At 36.0% G+C, this 15,422-nt stretch overlaps 1 protein-coding gene and 1 pseudogene across 2 annotated transcripts in view; one reads left to right on the top strand and one right to left on the bottom strand.

The window, feature by feature from the left end:
* DCC (DCC netrin 1 receptor) overlaps window positions 1–15,422 on the bottom strand; it is a 1,085,392-nt gene that overhangs the window by 433,223 nt on the left and 636,747 nt on the right. The gene's annotated exons all lie outside the window — the stretch shown is intronic.
* Window positions 12,452–15,422, top strand: part of LOC121482097 — a 59,717-nt pseudogene continuing 56,746 nt past the window's right edge.

Raw genomic sequence — 15,422 nt, 5'->3', positions numbered from 1 at the left:
GCTTGTATAGAAAGAGGACAAGCAGAAATGATCCAATATTAAGATAACTGGAATTCTGAGGCAGCAAGCCCACAAATGGAACAGAAGATATATTAAAAAAATAAAACAATAGGACATTTTCCCTGAGAAATAAATCAGAAATTTCAGAATCAAAGACTATACCATGTTCTTAGGAAACTGAAAACATAATTCCCAGTAGTGAAACATATCTCATTGGGCTAATGAATCTGGAGGATAAAGAATTATCTGAATATCCAGACAGAAAAAATCAAAATCAAAACAATCTATAAGAAGTAAGGGGGAATCAGATGCCCATATAGTAATATCCAATGTCAGAAGAGCAATATTACCCAAGAATCTTATACATAAGCCCTTCTATCTAAAGTCACTTTCTCAATTAATAAAGTACTCAGAAAATATAGCATGCTCTTTCTTTGTTTCTCTCTAAAATATATATATATATATATATATATATATATATATATATATATATAACATTTCTAAAGTAAGTCTGACAACAAATCCAGGCAATTAAGCATACTATCAAAATAAAAAGTTAGATATCCTGAAGAATGTGATGAATAGTGGCAATATCTCTATACAGAAATAAAACAAACACAATGAAAATGAGATTACTGAAGACAGTTCAATTGTTATAATCTGAACAGGAGAAAACCAACATTGTAACTACCAAAATCAGAAGGTGGGGAATGAGGGGATGAGTAAAAATGCTAATCCTGCTGTGATGAAGGCATTCCTGTTTTGCCCTTAAATAGAACATGAACTTACAAAGACAAAAAAAAATCTATAGCTGCATCATGTTGTCATAAATGTATTTCCACCTATCCACCCAACTATTCATGTACACCGAAGGATACATGAGATCCTGAGACTCAGGAGGATTTTTTATTCAGATGGGTTATTTACACAAAATTTATAGAGTGATTTTTTTTTTCCAAAACATTTTTTAAAAGACTCAGGAGGCATATATTCCAAAACATTACAGCAGTTATGGATGTAAGGATATATCTCCTTTCCTTGTTAAAAATTTCTGATGGTTAAAAAGATAACTGAAAATGTATCTTCTGGAAGGACTCAACACCATAGCTTTATTTTTTTTAAAGATTTTATTTATTTATTATGATAGACATAGAGAAAGAGAGAGAGAGAGAAAGAGAGAGGCAGAGACACAGGCAGAGGGAGAAGCAGGCTCCATGTCGGAAGCCTGACATGGGACTCGATCCCAGGACACTGGGATCATGCCCTGGGCCAAAGGCAGGTGCTGAACCTCTGAGCCACCCAAGGATCCCCCCATAGTTTTAAATAGTAGAAAAAAACCCTGGAAATATATATATATATATATATATATACCCTGGAAATATATATAATATATATTTATATTTATATAAATATAAAATATATATTATAAATTTATTTTATAAATATTTTATATAAATCATACTTCTCTACTGGGGCTTAGAAGAACTTCAGAGGAACTTGTTGCTGGAGACAAGAATACATCAACCCTTAAGGGAAATCATGTGGAGAAAAGAGCAAAGCAAGGTTTTCTACCTCAAACTTGCTGATAGGAGACTATTTGCAGGATGACCTGTGAAAACTGCTGTTCGAGAGCAAGAACAGTCAGGAACTCTGTCCGACTCTTGACTCTGGCTCTACTGTAGGGTGATAAGGACACTGAACAAGTAACTGAACTTTCCTTGACTTCAGCTTCCTACTCTGAAAACTTAGAAGAGTGAATGGAATCCCAATTTTCTATTTTTTATTTTTTTGAAAATCCTTCAAGTGTTACTGGGGAGGCGTTGGTTATGATGTTGCTCTCCAATCCTGTAATCCCTTCAAGGAAAAGAGCACCATGTTGACCAGCTATAAATATTGAGCTTATGTTTTACCTTAAAGCTGCATGAGAACATTCTCTGCTGCAAAAAGGAAAAAAAAAAATGAAAGAAAGAAAGAAAGAAAGAAAGAAAGAAAGAAAGAAAGAAAGAAAGAAAGAAAGAAAGAAGAAAGAAAGAAAGAAAGAAAGAAAGAAAGAAAGAAAGAAAGAAAGAAAGAAGAAAGAAAGAAAGAAAGAAAGAAAGAAAGAAAGAAAGAGCAGTAAATTATCCCCAAGGTTTTTCCCACTTTAAAATTTTGAGTATAACACGAGAGGATATATGGCTAGTCCAAGGCTGTTCAGCCTGAACAGTTTATATAGAGTTGATTTAGCAAAGAAAGGATAGGGAAAATAAAGTTGTCAGTTTGCCTTTTATTCTTTCACTAAAATAATATTTGGCTAGCATTAATGCATTGCTTGAAACGATAAATACTAACCTTAGCGTCTCATAAAAATCACAGAAAGTGACTCAAAGGCAGGTCAAGGGTAATTAGTTCAATGCCTTGCTGCAAAATGACACTATTCTTTTCATACCAACACTTGCAAATGACTTACTTATATTTTTACTTGGTAAGAGAGTCCTTCCAGCATTGATTATATTCTAATTTTGTGACTCTATCTGCTTTTTTCATTCCTGCATTTTGGCCCCAAGAGACCTTAGCTATATCCCTACAGATAAGACAAACTTCATGGTAATTTCACTGCTTGATAAGTGTGGATATCAGAAACCATGGAAAATGTGTGTGCGTGTGTGTATTTTAAGATTCATAAAATCTTACCACATCGACAACCGATATCAACTGGAAGGGCTTCTTGCATAGTAAATGGAAATATTCTTTTTGAACATTTTGCCTGATATATATAAAAACCAAGAAGGAATGCTTATAAAGTTTGTGTGCGATTCGTGGTGCTAAGTTGGATTTAAAAACTCAGATTTCATAAAATTCATCTCAGTTGGGAAGAACTGGGTATCAAATATTAAAATATAATGTATTAAGGGCAAATGATAAAGGCATGCATTAGAATAAAAACAGCAAAACTACTACATATTGAACAGAAGTTTATATCAAAAGGGATCTGGGAATTTTCGGTGACTGCTAAGAACTCTAATCTTTGAAACTTTGCTCTGCGTCTTAAGACTTTATGCAAATTACCCTGCATATCATAAACAAATACACGTATGCATGTGTGCACGTTTGTGTGCAGCAAGGAATATTTGGCTGGCTGTATCACCTGGGGTCTGGCAGTCAAGGCTGGCACGGAGCAATTTGTTACTAAGCACCCTCTTCTGTAACTAATACTCTTCAAACTTCAGGGAAAGATTTCCTCATTGCCTTCTCTCGACTCACCAAATACAAGAGCCAAACATGTAAGGCTAAGAAGTGCTGTGTTCTTACATTTCTGTCTTTGTACTTCATAGTGAAATCTCGTTACACACAAAAGCTCATTGGGAAATGGTTGGAAAGAAAAGCTTGAGGAAATAGTTGATGTAAGTCTTCAAATATTACAGCATCTTTCCTATCCCTCCTCATTCCTAGAAGTCTTTGCCTATTTTACTCAGCATATAACTCATCAGTTAAAACCAAACTGGTGAGAAAGCTTATAATCCGGGCAATGATTCTGATTTAAAAACATGTGTGCTTCTCAGAAGCTTTTAAAAAGTCCTTGATATATTTTCATCGTTGTCATTCGTATTTACTTCATGTTAGTTCTCATACATACATTTAATTCTTGTTCTTCATTTGCCAAATAGAGAAAGTCACATAAACCAACACCAGTCCACTCGCGCTGCATCACAGAGACTTTGTACCATGGTGTTTTCATTCTAATTTTTCTCCATGTAATTTTTTATTTCTTCTTTCCTTTTTTGGCTGACCCATTCATTGTTTAGTAGCATGTGATTTAACCTCCACGTATTTGTGCTTTCTCCAGATTTTTTCTTGTGGTGGACTTCTAGTTTCATAGTGTGGTGGTCAGAAAAGATGCATGGTATGACTTCAGTCTTTTCGAACTTGTTGTGATCTAATATGTGGTCTATTCTGGAGAATGTGCCATGTGTCCTTGAGAAGAATGTGTATTCTGGTCTTTTAGAACTGAATGTTCCAAGTATATTTGTTAAATCCATCTGGGCTAGAACGTCATTCAAAGTCACTGTTTACTGTTGACTTTCAGATGTTTGGATGATCTGTCCATGGATGTGAGGTATTAAAGGCTCCAACTACTAGTTATTTTATGCTTATTATTACCTCCTGTGATGCTTGTTATCAACTGTGTTACACACTTGGGTGCTTCCGTGTTAGGTGCATAAATATTTGCAAGTATATCTTCCTATTGGATTGACCCCTTTATTATTATACAGTGTCCTTCTTTGTCTCTTGTTATAGTCTTTATTTTAAAGTCTGTTTTTTTGTCTGGGTATTGCTTTCTTTTTGCCATCCATTGGCAATGACAAATGTTTCTCTACCCCATCAATTTCGGTCTGCATGTGTCCTTAGGTCTGAAATGTTTCTCTTGTAGGCAGCATGATGAGTCATTTTTTTTTTTTTTATCCATTTCACCATACTATATCATCAAAAAACTTTCAACAAACAAATGTTCATAACCAGATGGCTTCACAGGTGAATCCTACCGAACATTTAAAGGAGACTTACTATATATTCTTCCCAAACTGCTCCAAAAAAAAATAGAAGAAGGAAAACTTTCATATTCATTCTATGAGGTAAGCATTTACCCTGATGCCAAAACCAGATAAATCACCACACACACAAAAAGGAAAACTACAGGCCAGTATCTCTGATTAACATAGATGCAAAAATCCTCAACAAAACATTGGTTAACTGAATCCAACAATACATTAAAAAAATCATTCACCATGATCAACTGGGATTTATTTCTGGGATACAAGGGAGCTTCCATATTCATATTCATAAATCTATTAACATGACACATCATATCAATAAGAGAAAGGACAAAAACCATATGATCATTTCAATAGATTTGGAAAAAGCACTTGGCAACATTTATTCATGCTAGAAACTCTCAAAAACTTAGGTTTAGAGTGAACAAACCCTAACATAATAAAAGCTGCATATTAATAACTCACAACTAAGAGCAATCTTAGTGTGGAAAATTGAGAGCTTTTCCACTAACGTCAGGAACAAGATAAGGACGTCCACTCCCACCACTTTTATTCAACATAGTACTGGAATTCCTGGTCACAGCAATCAGATGACAAAAGGAAATAAAAGGCATCCAACTTAGTAAGCAAGGAGTACAACTTATTTGCAGATGACACGATACTATATATAGAAAACCTTAAAGACTCCACCAAAAAATTATTAGAACTAATAAATGAATTCAGTAAAATTACAGGATACAAAATCAAGGTAAATAAGTAGTATTTCTGTGCACTAATAATGAGGCAACAGAAGGAGAGATTAAGAAAACAGTCTCATTTACAATTGTACCAAAATAATAAGAAACCTAGTATAAACTTAACCAAAGAGGTGAAAAACCTGTACTGTGAAAACTATAAAACATTGTTGAAAGAAATTGAAGGTGACACAAAGAAGTGGAAAGATACTCCACGCTCATGGATTGTAAGAACAAATGTTGTTAAAATGTTTATACTACCCAAAGCAATCTATACATTTATTGCGATCCTAATCAGAATACCAACAGCATTTTTCACAGAACTAGATAAACAATCCTAAAATTTGTATGGAACCACAAAAGACCCTGAATAGCCAAAGCCATTTTATAAAAGAAAACAAAACTGGAGGTGTCACAGTTCCAGACTTCACGTTATACAACAAAGCTGTAGCAATAGGGATGGTTCAGTGGTTGAGCACCTGCCTTTGGCCCAAGGCATGATCCTCCTGCAGGGAGCCTGTCTTGGGACTCCAGGATCACACCCTGGGCTGAAGGTGGCTCTAAACCACTGAGCCACCGGGCTGCCCTCTTTCTGCTTTTTCAGTCTTTTTCTGCATTCTCACCTCCTGAAGCTTTCCACCTTCATCATGGAAGGATGGATGACCACCATATTTAATTCTGATTTATCTCATGAGTGCCACATTTACAACTAACTGGTTGTTATTTCCAACTCTGTGTTACTGTTGGCCACTTCAAACCTGGCCAGCATTACTGGTTCCCCTATTGGGTGCTCCCACAGCCCCCTAAACATTTATTACAATGTGTTTTCCTAATCTATGTCTCTTCTTCCTCATCCCTCTTCTTCTCCCCTTCTTTCTCTCTCCCTACCCACCCCTCTTCCTTTCCTTCTCTCATTAGTCTAGTAGCTCCCAGAGGGAATAAATTATATTGATTTTTTTTCTATTATTTGCAGAGTCTGGGCCAAGTTCTACAAAATTATAGCAGCTTCATAAAGGTTTACTAAATTAAATTAAACACAATATTTATATAACTTTAGCTAGCACAAGAGTTCCTTATTGTACTTTTAAAAATGCTTATTCCTTGGCTTCCTGATACTAGCAGTGGCATGTTTGCAGTGGGACTCAGGAATACTTTTGAACCACTATATGATTTTTTATTTGGTGAGTTCTTAGATCACACTTTGGGAAATCTTGGTTTCATGGAATACAGAGAACTAGGGCTTCATTCAAATTCTGGCTTTACCAATTACTTAGCATTTTGATTAAGTTTCTCATTAGCAAAACTAGCTTTTTATCTAGATTGAGTGAGGAAATGCATGGACAGCACTTAGTAGAGTGTCTAGCACATAGTAACTGTTTAATAAACTGCAGCTATTATATCTTATTAAATATATTCCTGTGTTTTACTTCTGTCATTCAGCTTATCTATATATTTTTTATCCTGGATTTTTTTCTTCTTCCATATCCTGTGTTTAATCACTGACAAGCTTTACCATTCCATCTTGGTAATATAGGCTTTTTGCTGTCTCTACTGTTATTGCCATTACTTTGGCAATCCAATTTAAATTACTTTATCAAATGCTCCTTGAGTGCTTACACGTTAGGAATTATCTTAGGGGCTGAGGAGGCAAGGATCATAGATAACCTCAAGAAGTGGAGAGTGCCATAGGGAAGAGGAGGAACATATTTTAAAAATCCACACAGTGTGTGATCATTGCTAGAACCAAAGAGTGGAAGTACATTGAAATATTAAAAAAAAAAAAAAAGAGCCATAGGATTTGACAATTTTGATGTCCTCCATAACTAGGCTCTGACATTCTCTGTGTCCCATCAAATAAGAGAAGCTAGAATGACTGATAATCAATGCCTCAGATAGGAAAATATGGAGGTGAGACCTAAGGGGACACAGCAGGGAGAGCCTGCACTACAGGGTGAGCACAACTGAGGTCAGAAAGCCCTTTCCAATCTCCACCACAATGTGGACTTGGTATAGGAAACCAAGCCCACCCTCTAACAAACAAAAGTCACAAATATGAACCAAATATTGTCTCCATTCCCTTTAAGAATACAATTGGCTAAAGAAAGCACAGTATGGATCTTCATCTGGCCAGTATTCCTTATGGACGATCAAGATTAATGAACATAGAATATTCAAAGATAGAACTTTGTAATTCCCGTCTTTTGAAACTTTAAAAAATAGCAGAATTTGTATAAGTATCCCCATTTGCATAGAAAAATAGTAACTGGAGAGTTTGTGTCTGAGGACAAGATTTATAAGTTAATTCCTTAGAATTGCAGTCTTGGTATCATCCAGAGACCTGAACATTAAAATATGGTATACCAGCAAAAGTACAAATTGAAAATTTGATCAATGGACTTTGGAGGAAAAAAAATCCCACATATCTGGAAGCTACAGACATAGACATTCTGTAATAAATCTATCCTAAAGCCTCTGAGACTAATGGGATGCATGCAGGATAGAATGGATCAGTCGCAAAACTCTCTGTTTTAGTGACCTCAACATTTCGTAAAGATATTTTTTCCCCTGAAGTGACAGCTGCTTGGGTGAGAAACAACCATATCCTCAGAAATGTCATATTTTCTAATACCAAGTGTCCTTCTCTATATGTTTAGATTTTTAAAAAATGTGTTTCCACTGATTTAAAGAATAGTCCCACCTTCACTATTGGCTGACCTCTGTCGACATCTCAATTAAATGATGCTTTGTGAATCTTACATTAATGGTATTGAAAGGCACAGTGTTGGATGGTTGAAAGAGCCCGAGTTGAGTAATCACACAGGCAACTGTCGGCCAGAATTCTGCTATGGGACTTTGGGTCAATTAATTCCCTTCTCTTGAGTCTCAGCTTCTATCTGTACAATGAGCATACTGATAACTATCTAATGGTGGTTATTTTGATGGTAAGAGAAAAATCCTATAAAGTTTCTGCCCTAAATATAGTGCATAGGTGTTATGGGCTGAGTGCTTTGTCCCCCTCCAAAATTCACACATTAGAACCCCTAACCACCAAAGTGATGATATTTAAAGATAGTACCTTTGGAAGGTAATGAAGTTTAGATTAGGTCATGAGGATGAGGCAGTCATTATAGGATTAGCAGCCTTATAAGAAGAGGAAGATAGACACCCCCTCTCTCTACACACATGCACACACACACACACACACAAGGTCATATTTGCAGGATGCTGACCATCTGTAACCCAGAACCAAGAATCAAATCTGTTGGCACCTTAATCTTGAACTTCTCAGCCTCCAAAACTTTGAAAAGTACATGTTTGTTTTTTAAACCACCTCCTCTGTGGTATTTTGTTATAGCCACTCGAGACAATATGAATCATTACACACATATTATTAATACCAGTAATAATCAGAATTCTAAAATATCAAAAATAAAAGAGAACTAATTGTTCTGAGGCTGGTAAAAATGATTGGTGAATCTTGACCTGTCTTCACCCGTCTCAATTTTCTAACCTTAAAAATGAGAACATGGAGAACAAGGTCTTGTCTGTTACTTTGTTTTATGCCTTGCAACCTAGCTTAGTGTCTTAAAGTCACTAGACCATTTATTGACATGAATGAGTAAAAAAAACAATAGAGTTAAAAGTTGATAATGATCTCAAATTTATTTGTTTGTTTTAGCTTTGGGATTGTACCACCTGGCCATTTCTAGAGATAGATCTGTTTCTAGAGATGGAATTCTGATATTTTTTCCCTTTGTTTCTTTTTATTCTTAGGTAGCCTCTACTTCTTACCCTTTCTAAGTTTTGAATACTATAGATCATTTTCACACAGCTTTCTCTTATTTAATCCTTTAAAAAATCCTTCCAAGTGTTCTTATCAGTTCTAATTTACAGGTGAAAAAAAGTGAAGCTCATGATGACTAAATGAATTCCTCCACATTATGAACCCATAAGTGGACAGCTGGGATGAAGCCCCAGTCTTCTTGACTTCAAAAGTCATGTTTTCAAATAGCACCATGTGGACTTACTTTATCAGAGGTTACATTTGTTGCTATCTATTCTTTGTATTTTCTTTTTTTAAAGATTTTATTTACTTAGAGAGAGAGTGTGTGTGAGTGGGGTGAGGGGCAGAGGGGGAGAGAGAGAGAGAGAAAGAGAGAGAGAGAGAGAGAGAGAGAGAGAATCCCTCAAGCTGACTCTTTGCTAAGTGCCGAGCCTGATGCAGGCTTGACCTCATGATCCTGAGATCATGACTTGTGCTGAAATCAAGAGGCAGATGCTCAACCTACTGAGCCACCCAGGTGCTCCTACTTTTTATACCAGTATGGTTCATTCCCTCTGAGTTGGCAAATTTTAGGAGTTCACACCTTCCTATAATCTTCAACTCAAGACATATGCTAAGAGATCAGGAGACAAACAGGCAAAGCAATAATAGAACAAGACTTTAAATGCTGTTCATGACCATAAAAAGCAAAGTCATCTCAGATTTCAGGCTTTGCTGGCACCCTCATGCAGAAGTAGTGCTCTATTAAAAGACATCAAGGTCTGCTGATTAAGTGGTGATATATGTTGTTTCTTTCTTTGTCCCTGTTTATTTCCAATGGAGTCCCTCTCAGGTTTTTTTTCTTCAACTCAATGCCAGTTCCTTAATCCTCAAAATTTTCCTAGGTGGACATGATGCCACTTGCACCTATTTCTAAATAGGAATGCAAAGATGTCAAATCTAGGGATGACTACACTTGAAATTAATCTCGAATTGTAGCCTGGGCTATTTAGGAATCATTGATTGAGATGGCAATGCTTCTTTGAGCAAAGAATCTTTTCTGATGCACTGCCCCCCACCCCCCAATCATTTACTCTATCTAAAGAGAATGTTAGCTTTGTTGCTTAAAGCTGGTAAAAATGATTGTCTGGTGAATCTTGAAGGATTGGTATGGATCCTGATCTACTACTTACTTGAAAAATACTCATGCCCCTGCTACCTTGAAAATGCATTCACGTTTGGACTAATCTTTATCTTTCCACAGAGCTGAAGTATTCAATTGTACCCAAGACAGAAAGCAATGCTTGAAAGAACTCATCTCCCAGACTCTAAAGTAGATTTTTCAAACAGAGATATTCAGTTCTAATATTGCTTACACCAAAGGCTCTGAGCAGTTCTTTTTTTCCATTTCAATTTCTGCTGTCTCAAGTTTTCCTTCTCTACGTACAATTAAGGAGCAGATAGGAGGCTAGGGACACATACTAAATAACAAGATTCACCAGTGTCTTCACCAGTGATTCAGAAAGTTTCTAAAGTAGAAGGCTACTTATGTAGGCTATTAACAAACACAAATAACACCAGTGTAGATGTAACCTCTGAAGTAAGTTGAATTTATATATAGTCAGTTTTGCTATAATGAGACATATGTGCTCATCAAAAAAATACCATGCTATAATAAAGTGATAGAAGGACTGCTACCTGAAATCAGAAAGATGTAAAATCAGATATGGATAAGTGTGGCTCAGAATACATATGGTGAACTAAGGTAGCTAGTAGGTTGCAGAGTTTTGCATTCCTGGATTAGACTGGTTCAGCTGGGCACAGTTTTCTCTATTAACTGATCGTCTCTTGCAGATGAAATCACATATAGGAAAATGCAAACTCTTTATGTTCAAATTGTTCCTTAATATATTGATTACCTTGGAACAAGTTCATATTTTCAAAATAAGCACTATAGTGCGACTATACCAGAAATTATGTAGAAACACTTCCTGATCGATTTGGGTAAAGATTTTTGGAATCTTTAACATCTTCTTAAAAACATGTTTCCCTTTTGTACAGATACTAAGTGTTTGTAAGGTTGAAATGGAACAGACACCATTGTATAATTCTGAAAGATAAATTGATACTATTTTCTTATAAGGTGATTTTGTAAGATGTTTGAAGAGTGTTTTTAAGGACTAGAGACAAGTGTATTCTCTTTCACTAAGTAATCCAGCATCTAGGCATGTATCCTATAAAAACGAGCAGAGTTGGAGACTATGATTTATGGACATGGGTGTTCACTGAAGTATTATTTATAACAGTGAAATATTAAATGCTCTAAGTAAAGAATGACTTAACAATGACAAAAAAAAAAAAAAAAAAACAATGACAAAAAAACGATTTACAGGAAAAAGTTCAGGCTAATGATATATTTTTCTAAACATTTGTATAAGATTTTGGCAAAAACTCTAGGAATGAAAACCATGGAAATGATTAGGCCAACATAAAGAAAAGCGCGTATGGGGATATTCATTACTATTACTTACAAAGGTGAAACGCTAAATCAAACATATATTACAATGACTGGATTACTTAAATCAATTATGAATGAATATAAAGCCACTAAAAATTATACGGTCATCTGTAAAGGCTACCTCATATCCCATTAGACAAATATACCAAATATGGAGGCAGCCTCATTATTGTTCACTTATATTGTTTCCAGCTTCCCCTATATTGTTAAAATGTTTCTCTTTGAGCAAGAATACAAGCATATTTGAAAGACAAATCTTGAGCTTTTGCTATCCTCTTAATTATAACTATATTGAATTTTGAACTATAAGATAAATTTCATTCCATGTTCATATAGTACTGGAGAGTTTATCAGCATTGACCAGACAACACTGCAGATAGTGAAATGAAGAATCTTCAGACCAGATCAAAAATCATGTTAGTGCTCCACTCTCATCACTGTTCTAGGTACTAGACATGCAGTAGAAAACCAAATAAACAAAGTTCTAGTCAGGAGGCTTACATTCTACTTTAGTAAGATAGAAAACAAAATGAATGATGGTTAAGTCTTACAAAATTTAAAAAAAAAACAATACATAAATTAGGAAAGGAGGTTGAAGAGTCTTGTGGGAGATTGGGAAGGGCTAGCTAGTTTAGTGAGAAGGGAATCTATAGGGCAGCAACAGCTGAGAGAAAGGGAACAGCAACGACTGGGGCAGGCAAGTATTAAATACCAACAGTGAATGTGGCCTATGTGACTGGAGAAGCATGAGCAAAGGGAAGGAGAGCAGATGAGCTCACAAAGAGGAGATCTCTCAGGCCTTGCTGCATATTTCAAGAGCTTTGGTTTCTACTCTGATAGAGTGAGAAAAGTATCAAAGAGGTTCAAGCAGAGAAGTAAACTAATATGTCTTAGATTTACCACAATGACTCTGGTTTCTGAGTTTAGAATAGAATGTTACAGGACTAAGGGTAAAACTAAGAAAGTCAATCAAGAGGCTCCCACAGCAGGCCAGGGTAGCACAGTGGCAGTGGTGGCTCCAGATTCTGACTACGCTTCCAAGTTACAGCCAAAAGGATTTGTAGATAGAGGGGAAGTGAGTTGTGAGGGGCAAGCAAAAAAACAATACTGTGGTTTTTGTGGCCCTTTCAACTGGGATGATACATTTGCTATATACAGAGATAGGAAGATTCCAGATAGGGAGCCTCCGAGGAAAGATGAGAAATGTACTCATCGGGTTATGAGTAAGATGTCTGCGAAACATCTAAGAATATATGTGAGTCTGAAGCTTAGGGAAGAGTTCTGGGACAGAAACAAATAATTAAAAAACTATCAATACACAGATGGTTTCTAAAGCTAAGGGGCAGGTAGATATCATCTGGGCAGCAAAAGAGAACAGGAATGAGAACTAAGAGGTGGAAAAATTCATCATATGGCATCAGGGAGATGAGCTAAAACTCCTAATGATATTGAAAAGGAGTGTCCAGGGACATCTAGGTGGTTCAGTGGGTTAAATGACTTTGGCTCAGGTCATGAACTCAGAGTCCTGGGATCAAGCCTAGTGTTGGGCTCCATGCTTAGCGAGAAGTCTGCTTCAGGATTCTCTCTCCCTTTCCATCTCCTTCTTCCCCTTCCCCGACCTGTTCACACACACACTCTCTCTAAAGTAAATTAATTAAGAAAAAAAAAAAAAGAAAGAAAAGAAGGGAAAGGAAAGGAAAGAAAAAAGAAAAGAAAGAAAAGAAAAGAAAAGAAAAGAAAAGAAAAGAAAAGAAAAAAAGAAAAGAAAAGAAAAGAAGAAAAGAAAAGAAAAGAAAAAAAAGAAAAGAAAAGAAAAGAAAGAAAAGAAAAGAAAAAAGAAGAGAGTGTGCAGTGAAATATCCCAATAGAGATATGAAGATTGAGTTTTAGGAAGGAATGGGTGTCAACCATGTTTCTCAGTAAAACAAAGCAACAGAGGACTTGAGGTGATAACCTGAAGGTAATGTGGGCTCACAGAGTTCCCCCTTTTTTTTTGAGACAGGAGAAACTTACAGCACACTCGTGTGTTGATTGGAAATGATCTATCAGACAGGGAAAAAATAGATGATGCAGTAAAGAGCAGACAACTGCTGAAAGCACTTCTTTAAAACTCAAGAAGGGATGGAACCGTGCATGGATGGAAGGGTGAATACTAGGTCTGTTCATACAGAAGAAAAGCAAACAATGGAGCACAATGCTGGGCTGATAAATGTGGACTACATCGATGTTCTCTTCTGGTGGCTTCTGTTCTGTTAGTGAATTGGAAAGCACCATCATTAACTGAGATTCAGGTAGGAAAGAGGTAGTAGATGAATATGGAGGAAGGTAAAAATAAATAAATAAATAAATAAATAAATAAATAAATAATAAATAAAATTAAAAAAATTTAAAAAAGAATAAGGAGGAAGGCTACACTGTAAAATAATTTTATAAGCCCATGGAAATCAAATGGAGTTGGGGGATGTGGGCAGATTGCCAAGTGACATTTAAGCCCACTTGAAGCTGGCAGGCAACATAATTAAGAGACACCAGTCAACAAGATCCTGTGTTATTTCTCCAATCATGTTTGGCTTCAGGAATTCAAGGGCAGACTGGGTAAAAATCAAGTCTACTAGGGTTGTGTTTTGCCAGTGAGCTCCTTCATCATGCTGCACTTGAAGCTTTCCCACCTATATTTTTTTTCTTTATTTCTCTAAGGTATTATATTCCCTTTTAGGTAAAGTCAGAGTGGGAGTCTTTAGTTACTTGCTGCAGAATGAGTCCTAACTTTATTGGAGACTCTTTTTTATAACTGGTATGTGAGACATACTAAAGGAGAGAGTTCTCAACTCATTAAGAGGCTTTATGTGAGCAACTAGGTATGCCATTATATGTCTTAAGATTTGATGTGTGTTGCCAAGAAAAGTCAGACTTAGAGCCAGAGAGAGTTTTCTGGAAGAGCCACCATTTCCTCCTCAAAGTCTGACTTGAGCTCCAAGTTTCCTTTGTTATTATTAACTTATTTCCCCCGCATTCAGCTTCAATGCTAAAAATTCTGTTCAGAAAAGAATCCTGTATGGTCTGCATACTCTGAACCCTGAAGCTCCTTCAGCATCCCATGGAACAGTAGATCTTAATCCCTAATGGGTGACTATGAACATTCATTTTCCATATGAATGCAAAAGTATTATATGTGCGAGCTTGAGATCCCCCTACTTCCACCAATACAAACTAAGAGACTATAGATTCCTAACTCCTCAAAATATTTTCACATCAAAGACAATGCACCTGTAAATTCAACAATTCTTCAAAATGAATTCATGCCACGCATGCAAAATATGTTGCTCAAAACACAACCCCATATATCATGAGGGAAAGGTTAGATCAATAAGTACCTGTATCATATCCAAACAACTGACAACAGGGAAATAAAATGAGGAAATACACACTTGGTTTAACTACTGGCCAGGAAATTATATTTCTGTCAAGTAACAAGACTCCTAATATGCTTTCTTTTCTTTCTATTCCTCCTGAAAAGCAATTTGTAGAGAGAAAATCAGAAGCAATTATGTCTTTCTATTTCTTTCTCTCTCTTTGTTTCTACTAGGTTTTCCCCCCATATTTGGGAAATGGAATTCTGTCTTTGTAGCATTAAAAAAAAAAAAAAATTCCAAAAAAGATGAAATACACACACACACACACACACACACACACACATACACACACACACAATTGCTGTGATAACATTTTCTTTTGGGATCCAAACAATAGGAAAATTTGTGGCTGACCTCCAAAACAGAATGTAGGTATTTCACAAAAGAACAGTGACTGCTATCAGCTTACATATTTTCTAGAATATCACATTCTTATTTCCCTGAAGCAATTCCACAAAGAGC

The sequence above is a fragment of the Vulpes lagopus genome, chromosome 24, assembly GCF_018345385.1.
Source record: "Vulpes lagopus strain Blue_001 chromosome 24, ASM1834538v1, whole genome shotgun sequence".
Lineage (NCBI taxonomy): Eukaryota > Metazoa > Chordata > Mammalia > Carnivora > Canidae > Vulpes > Vulpes lagopus.
This window is presented reverse-complemented; position numbering and strand designations above follow the sequence as displayed.